A 9,757-nucleotide genomic window follows, 5' to 3' on the forward strand; every position below is an offset into this window, starting at 1 on the left:
CGTTTATTACTTTCTAAATATATTACAAGCAGGTTTATTCTACATTTGTACATTTCTAAAATCATATACTTCAATTAATTCATGTTAGAAAAAACCTCTCAGTCCATTTTAAACTGAAACATGCTGTTGGGTCTTTAGCTTCCCTCTACTCCCTGCAACAGAAGTGACGAATTGATCGCTCAGGTCATCGTAGACCATGTTTCTTCAGTTTCATTTTCAAAATAGAGTATTGAGCATTCTTGACTTTCATTCCCCTTTTTAAGGGCACAGAGCATGTAACATAATATTTAATATGATTGAAGCAAACAAGTTGAATCCAAAATACGTTATTGTCAAGAACTGACCATTCTATCAGCAATGGAAGCAGAAGTGCTAGAAAGTCCAGACATACAGATATAGATAATAGTACTTGATCACCCCTATAGCAGCTTACACTCAAGTGCATTATCCTACAAATAAAAAACTGATATATCAGCAGCGTGCCATAAACAACATTGAACCAATTTTATGAAATGTAGGTAAATCACTATTGGACAAAATCACAGGGTTTGCCAACACAAAAGTGTTTTTTGAAATGTATTAGACCCCTTTTTAGGTCGAGCCTGGGCAGCACATGAGCTGCTCTGTGAGGCATGCTGTATTCAGGTATGGACTTGAAGCTCCGCCCATTTTCCGCCCATTTTTTCAATTGGCTCCTGTTACTGTCCTTTCGAAATCATTGCTTTTGATTCATGAATTGGCTTAGTAGTCCCTCCTTAGTACCGCCTTGTCGGCATTTGTAACTGCCCATGAGGTCGGGACTTTTTACTTGTGTTGTTATACGGTCTGTTTCATCTACAGTCTGTTAGTACTATTTCTTTAATGAGTTTCTCTTACTGCAGGCACGACATGCTTCCTTGCAACGGTGCCCGCTTTGCTTGCACCACTTGTTTTTGTTTGCTTTTGTGTACTTTTGTTATTTTCTGCAAGACTATACGCGATTTCAGTTTCATTTTTAGTGCGCCATGCATGCTTTCACTTTTACAAGCTCCATATCTTCTTCTTGTAAATTGGAACCAGCTCTTTACACACATGCCTGTGTTGTCAGTGGCTCCATGCATGCCATGTTTCTTTTTATTTTAGCACTCACAGGAAATGCATTGTTTTCCTGCTCTCTACCTCTCTATCCTGTGTGCTGCTTCTCCCTTCGCACCCCTTGTGCTCTCACACCCAGCAGCCTGCATATTGCTTTCTTTATCTCTCCCCCTTATGTTTAACTTTTTTTAACTAACTTTTTTAAACTCCAGTTCTGTCCCTTTCGATTTTTAACACGTTTTTGACATTTTTTAGCAGTGCCCAGCCAATGCAGTTTGCTTCAGGCCCATTCCATTTTGTAAATGCGCATTAGTGTACATTTTATTTCTTTTCATTTAATGCTCACAATGGCCATTCAGCCAACTTGGAACGGTAAAAAAACACACAGAATGGCTGCCACATCTCGAAGAATGTCATGTGTGGTGATGCATACGTCATCGCATACAAATGCCTTAGCGCCATAATACATGATGTAGATAGCATCACCCTTGAGCGTTTATTTGAAAAATACTAAACAGCATCAGCAAAAAATATAGGCAAAGCCTGTTTGTATAATTAAAACAGAAATACAAATAAAAACATTTAATATGAGTACGCACAAATTATTTTTCTGATCAACTGTACAAGCACATGCACGCACCTACACACTCACTCTGAAGACTGGATTGTAAGCACAAACAAGCATTTGTAATTCAATAGGTCTCGCATTTGCGAGAGTTTTAGGTACTTTCATTGTAAATGACAATGCCTTTTATTTATGTGTTGTTTTTAAAACAGACATTGTCATTTACAATGCCAATTGCTTAAACTCTTGCAAATGTGAGACCTAATATTGCATTGGAAATGCTTGTTTGAGTCAGAAAGTGGTTTTTCGACTCACATTTGCGAGGGGTCCTGAAAGGGGATTTACCTCTTAACTGTGTTTCAAAATCACTTGCATCCAATGGTTTGTGACTGCAGTTTCATTCTCAATGCATTCATCAGATACCAACACCAGAGTTGGGGTAGTATCAAATTTGCTAATGGAAGCTGTCTCCATGGGAGAGGTTCCTCTCTGTGAATCATGTCAAGTGGCCTCGAATGGAGCAGAAACTTGCCCAGGCCATTACTACATGTTCACCCATCAGTGTCTTTCCAAATTGCATATATTTTTTAAAGCAGCACCTGCCTGTTTTTGTGGAGGTGAACTGCTTTAAAACAATGGTTCCTGTTTGGGAGCCCAAATGCATAGATGGTGTCTCCTTTAAGGACATCAACGCTGCATTCACAGCCAACCACAGGCAGTCACAAATTGCGACCTGCTTAATTAATATTATTTAGGCAAGTCATTTTGTGACTCTCTGCCAATAGACAATTTGCAATGCAACCTATCAGTATTACATAGGTCACCCCGCAAAATGCATACGTTTTCACAAACCAGCAGTAGCGGCTCCTGGAGAGAGTGTGTGGGGTGGCAAGGGAGGGGCAGGGTGGGGGTAGTAAACTCCGTCATACGGCCGAACGGAGGTAAGTACATAAATAAATAAATAAAACAAATTACATTCAATTCAAAATTCAAATAGACTTTATTCGGATTTCAAAAGATCATCCATAAAAGCACAAGATCCAAGTTAAAATACACAGTTTGATACTTCAATTTCGGGCCACTATTTATAATAGGTAACAAAAAATATGACTTACAAAAACAACAAATAAAATACAAATATACTTTCTTACTAAGCTATGCATATACATACAAAATATAAAAATATGCTGAGATGTAACCTCTGGTTTTATAGGAGCAAGGCAGACATGTTGCATTATGTTTATACATATTAGGCCTTAAAGTGCAAAATGCATATGTAAACTAGTATAGTACGTTAAGTTTGTGCAAATTAGGCTTCAAAGTGCAAAAATGCATATGTAAACAGATGCAAAGCATTAAATGTATGTAAATTAGGTTTGGATGTGCAAGATACAAAATAAAATTACTCGATTTTCAAAGACCTGCGTGAACGTACAATTGCATTGAGGAAGCCAGTAACTCTAAAAATTAATTCATCTGATTCAAGCATTAAAAAGTGTCTAAAAGCATGATTGTGATCAGTCAGATTGTATTTCCTGCAATAAGGGATTAGGTAATACTTTGTATATTTCCTGTAAAACCCGCAGCCAAAAATAAAGTGGAGCATACTCTGAGTACCACCAAGGTCACAAGGGCAGTTTAATTTTGACAGATTTTTAGTGTAGCCCAGTGGGAAGCAGATAAGATTTACAATGCTCCTGTCCCTGAATCTAAATAATAAAATCCTGTTCCACCTGCCCATTTTTTTTCGTAAATAGGGCTGGGGTAACATCAAAGATTCAGTATGTAATTCCCGGATCATTAAGTAGTTTATTGTGGATTGTTTCAGTGTGTCCACTCTTTCCCTCTCATTATGGAAATGTTGGTAGAGTGCCCTTCTCACTAAATTTTTATGGGAGCAGTCAATCTGGTCGGGGTTTGAGAATAGGTGACCATAATTGATGCTCACAAGGCTCCTTTCTACCGCATTTATCCATGGGATTAGACTCGAATTCTCACTTTGCAAGCAATCCATAATGATCTCACGGGAAAGGGAGGCTGCTGGGTTTTGCCAAATCCTTAACCAAAATAATGCAGGTCTGGCTCTTATAAAATCCTCAATGTAATGCAATTTTAATTCATTGTGGCATACGAAGGTCGGTGCACTAATAACTCCCCCCAGGATCTTCCGGCAAAATCTATTCTCTTCTCTTTGTAATTCTGAGCAATTTGAAAATCCCCAGACTTCTGCTCCATACGTTCCAGTTGGGAGACATTGATTCCGGTAAACTTGTAGTAAGCTTGAAACAACATCGGCCTGACGGGGTTGGTGAAGAGAGGTAACAGAGTTAATAGATTTGGAAAGTTTATTTCTCCCCATTGCAACATGGGGTTGCCATGAACCGCTATTAGAAAATAACAGACCCAAGTAGGGGAAAGTGCAAGTGCTTTTTAGAGTGTTTTGACCTATCGTAATCTTTGAAATTTTATAATTCTTGGGACCGCAGGTCATTATAAAAGATTTATTAAAGTTAGTGCACAAACCTAAATCAGCCATATAGTTAACAAATCCCGAAATTAAAATACGCAGAGCATTCGGGGTGCGGCCCATAAGGACCGCATCATCTGCGTAGAGTAACGCCGGGATGAGTTTCTTGTTAATAATGGGAACATCCTTGGTCAGATTGCATAGAGAATTGGACAGTTCATTAATATATAATATAAAAAGCAAGGGGGCCAAGACGCAGCCCTGTCTCACCCCCTTGCCAATTAAAATATCATTTGAGACCTCGCCTTCATTGTTTATTCGTACGCGGGCTTTCAAATTGCGATGGAGGTTGGCCAAAAAGTGGACTAAGGCTTCATCCAAACCATAATTTAAAAGAATGGACCATAAGCGAGAACGGTTTACAAAATCAAATGCTGAGCTTAAGTCCATAAAGCCAAAATATAAAGGGGATTGTTTAGCCCGTGTATACTTGGCCATAAGGAGATTAAGGTTCAGACATTGTTCCACCGTGCCTAGTTTACTCCTAAAACCCAACTGACAACGGTGGATAATGGAGTTCTCGTCTGCCCAGGAGCTGATTTTATTAAATAAAACCCTTCCGAGGACCTTCAGGGTGTTATCGATCAGTGATATTGGTCGATAACACCCCGGATCCATCCTATTTCCTTTTTTAAAAATAGGTACAATGGTGCTACTAGACCATGTCGAGGGGATGGACTTCTTACTCAAGTTATTAAAAAGATTGCAGAGTAAGGGGGCCCAAAAGCAAGTATTCGATTTAATCTGGTCGATGGACAGACCGTCCGGCCCAGGGGCCTTATTACCAGCACTATTGGCAATGGCCTCCTCCACCTCCTCTAGTGTTATCGCTATAGTACCATCGGGGAAAATATCCTCAGTTGGGTCTCCGACTGCAGCATAAAGCTTTGAAAAGTGAGTGACCCATAGGTCACCTGTGATGTTGCAGTTTATCGGGGTAATGTTGCTGCCCAGGGCTCTTAGATTCTTTACTTCTCTCCAGAACCCTGTCGAGTCTTTTAGGGCAGCAGTTTTTGTCAGATTGTCCCAGTGACTTATTAATAGCTCCTCAGATCTTACTTTTAATGCATGCTTATATCTAAGGCGTAATGATCTGACAAGGGGCACATCTCGAGGTTTGGCTTCCAAGGCCTTTCTAAGTTCTCTATTAGCCCTCGAGCAGTTAGTATCAAACCATCTATGGTTGCTTATGTTCTGTTCCTTCAGAGGTTTGGAAATTGCCCTTTTTATGGCTGCGCATAAATCACAAAAGGACTTAATTATATCGGGGCCATCGAGTGTTAGGCAATTAGAGATCAATAGAGGGTTATTCCTAATCACGTTAGCTAAAATCTCTTTATTGTCGATCCCTCTCCATACGATCCTGAGCCTATCTGTAGATACAGTAATGTTTGAGGCTCCAACCTCGTGCGGGCCTATGGGTCTTTTGATGGATTTAAGGTAGATTACAATTGGCAGATGGTCACTATATGGACTACTGACAACCTCAGAATTAAATAACACTCCACTAAGGAGGGAAGAGGTGAACATATAGTCAATAGTTGTAGAACAACCACGGCCAATGTAAGTGGGAACCGATACATTTTCCTTAGGAATTCCACTATAACCCATTACATCATCTAAATCCCTACTATAAAGTAAGTCCAGTAATTCAGAGCCTCGTCTGCAGGGTGGGGATGTAGGATGAATGTGAGCATTAAAATCTCCACCTACGCAAATACCATCAAATCGGCCATACTTTTCTCCATCCGCAATTTCATCGATAAAATTAAACAATTCTAAAAATGTGGGGTTAGGATGTTTAACGAAATCATTATTATAAAAGTTTATAAAACAAATCTTTAACCTTGCAACATATTTTACAGCTATCAAATATTTACTAACCACATGTAGTGGTTCGATTTTCACATCCTTGGAAATTTTTGCCCAGATAGATAGACCGCCACTAGGACGCCCCATGGCAGGGCGTGGTACGGTAAAATTATGACAGAAAAAGCCCTCCAGTAGTTGGGCACGTGTACTCCATGTTTCCTGCAACATTACCACATCAAAATCACTTATCCATGTGACCCATTCTTTAATTTTCATCTTGCCTGTAAGCCCAGCAATATTCCAGCTAATGACACTTAAAGTATCAGCCGGTAGAACATTGACAGAAGAAAGGGGGGCTACAGGACGGTCGGGGCATTCTGCATGTGGGGGTACTAATCTACCTGGGCATAATTTTGGGATACAAATAGGATTTGCCATTTCCAATGGGGCTGTGCTAATGGACTCATCCGGTATAATGAGAGATGTTGGTGGTGGTCAATCTAGACTTCCCAAATCAGATAGGGCGGAAAATCTATTAGATAGAGGAAAGGTAGTAGAAACTGGTTGGGATAGTCTATGGGGGGGCCTATAAAAATAACCCAATGGAAGAAGGGTTATAGCAGTGGACAAGCTGGCGTGAGTATTATGTGTATCCATAAAGAATCTTACGGAATTTGGATGTCTAAAATTGATCACAATACAGTCTCCACTGATATTTTTGTATTGTTGGCCCACCCAGCTCACCCGACGGGTTGATATGATCTCATTAGAAATGTCCCATCTTGCTCCTTTGTGTTTGGTCAGCCAATCTATGCATTTGTTGTGTAGTTGTGCCCATGACTCACTTTGACCTTCTTTAAGGGCAGGGACACCTGCTAGAACCAAAACATATGGGCAGGCTTCTGGGGGTAGGTGGAGCGGCGGCCCTAAATTATTAATAGCTCTATTTCTTTCAAGTACGCCTCCTTTATTAGTTACGCCATCCAGGATATTACCTGTCCTAATCAATGGGGTAGCTAAAGGAGCAGTAGTGGCCATAACATTTGAACTTACAGTTCTGGCCGTTACTGATCCTGCCACCTCGGAGGGGTCATGTGTTGGAGCAATAGTCCGTACAGGTGGGGTATTGGCTAGGCTGCTATTAGAGGGCGCAGTTTTAGCTATGATAGGGCCTTTAATCTTACTATGGCCAGGGTCTGTGATGACTGCCGAACCCCTCTCCCTCAGGTCATTACATAGTGATTCTAGCTTATCCATGAATTTCTCTCCCCGGAGGGTGTCTATACTAATAATACCTTTCCTTTTAGTTTCCTCTTTTTTTACAAGGTTTTCGATTTTATCAAGTCTCTTAAAAATGATATTAAATTGTTTGGCTATTTGAACTTCAACTTGTTTAAAAATTGTGTCCACGATAGTTTCAATCAAATTGCCATTGGGTTTAGGTTGAATATTTCTATCAAAGAACTCAGTCTGTGTACTGGTAGAATTATCAGTGCCCTCAGGTTGCAACATAAAGTCCTCACAGGTGGCTTTATCCAGAGCTGAAGACTGTGTTCGGCAAGTATAAACAGAGAGTTTCTCAACACCATCGTTCACTGGTAATGATGGAGACGGAAAATCCTCAATGACAATTGGTGCGACTATTTCGCAGTCTTTAACTTTATTCCACATGCTCTGTGGAGTAGGTTGGTTTATACGGCGGCTTGGTTGCTTTCTTTTGTTTATAGCGCTTTTCACAGGGCCTCTCTTGCGTTTTTCCCTTGTTGTTTTGTTAGTGCATGGTGCTTTATCCATTTCGGGTTCCACTAAATGGTCAGTAACAAGGTTAGTAACCGAACTAATGACTCCAGTAATAGAGGTTAGTATATCAGTTTGAAGTGTGGGTTTAATAACCATTACTGTGGGGGAGAGCGGGAGCCCCGAATTTGGTGCAGTCTTAGGGGATTGAGAACATAGGGGAGTAATATTTGGTAATCCTATGGACATCCTTCTTTCGGTGTCAGCAATTTCATTGGTTACCATGGTTAAAGCATTAGCCAACAAAGTATCAAACGAAGTAGGCTGCTCGATGGGTACGACAGGGTCTACATGAGCAGGCATGGTCGTGCGTTTCCCCATATTGGATATTTTTACCTCTCTTCACCAACCCCGTCAGGCCGATGTTGTTTCAAGCTTACTACAAAACAAATTACATTGAGCAGGCTGCAACGCCAAATGTAATTTGGTATTTATTTATGTACTTACCTACTTTCGGCCGTATGCCAGAGTTTACAACCCCCCACCCTGCCCCCCACATCCCGCCACCCCACAGCACTCCCTCCAGGAGCCGCTACTGCAAACCAGTTGGTGCCCAATTTGTACTTCCTGGCTGGTGAACAGGGATTGATTCATACACAGAGCACTAGATTTATACATTGTGTAGCTCACTTCACATGCAGGAAAATAGCACATCTGGAAGACGAAACCAACACACCAGGGGAAGAACAAGATACGCAATAAAAACTCAATACGAAAAACCAGTAACCGGCAATTCGACAGGGCGATCGTGGGATGTGTTTTTAGGTCCTTAGTTTATCAACAGCCAGATCATCTCTGTTTTGTGTAGGTTACATTGAAATGCACGTTCCCCCAAATTCTGCAACCCTGGAATTGCTTTATTTTGTTAACTGCATCTTCCTCAATTTAAGATTAATGTTTGCACACGTCTCTCCATTTCGATTGATTGTATACTTTCAAAAAACACAAAGCACATTAGAATATGCAATTGAAATCATTTGTAAATTAGCTTGTTTTGTGGAAAGTCACTTTAAAATCAAAGGATGGCGTGTCAGCGGATATGTTTCAATTGTTATGGTACTTTGATATTAATAGGAGGCTTTGTTTGTTGAGCAGTCAATAGGACTTTTTTTCTAAAATGTAAAGTTATATGGAATGCAAAAAAAAGTCTAAGAAGCAAATTTTATGGTTTCAAATTCATATTTCACTTGAACCATACACTCTACATTTCCAGTCATACCATTGCCTTGCCTGCACTGAGTGGGATTTGCATGGTCTGTAATTCAATTAAACACAATACATTTATCACTGAGTACAGATGAAAGACACAGCTGAAATGAATCTAATTGGAATTTGATGATGTAATAAATTGGCTCCATACATTAATATAAACAGGGATTTCAAATGTCGTTTAGTCTTGCTTGGTGTCCTCGAAGGTAAATGAATCTGTTGAACAGAAATTAGATCACGGTTCTAAACATTTCACTGATCTTTTGTCTGGAATTTAATTTGCAGCATTCTTGTTTAAATGCATTAATATATTGCGGCAGTTGAGTCCTATTAATGCTCTTCTTGTCTCATATTACACATGCACAATTTCTTAGGCTTGTTCGTAAATGTTAGATGAACTTACAATTGGTCCTCTAGTTGTGTGCATAACTTTAATGCATATTTTAACTCTGGGGAGCAAGAGGTGGAGCTGAATACAGCCGTACTTTTCACCTCACTCACTAGAGGACAAGAATGAGAAAAGAAAAGGGACCAACAATAGGAAGAGTAAGCCAACTTCTGTTTGATCACCCCTGGACAAGCACTCACTGCAGTCTATACTGACATAAACATACAAATGCCATTCTGCAAGAGGGTGGGAATTTACATCCAAGTTCACATGCTGCATTTCGGTTCAACAGATTTGACTGATTAACCAGCCACTGAGTGTAGGTTTCATGCACCCCCTAATGCACCTGCCTCTACAAGAAATAGAAAAAGCATCATTCAAACAC

This window comes from Triturus cristatus, chromosome 1_2 (assembly GCF_964204655.1).
Source record: "Triturus cristatus chromosome 1_2, aTriCri1.1, whole genome shotgun sequence".
Taxonomy (NCBI): domain Eukaryota; kingdom Metazoa; phylum Chordata; class Amphibia; order Caudata; family Salamandridae; genus Triturus; species Triturus cristatus.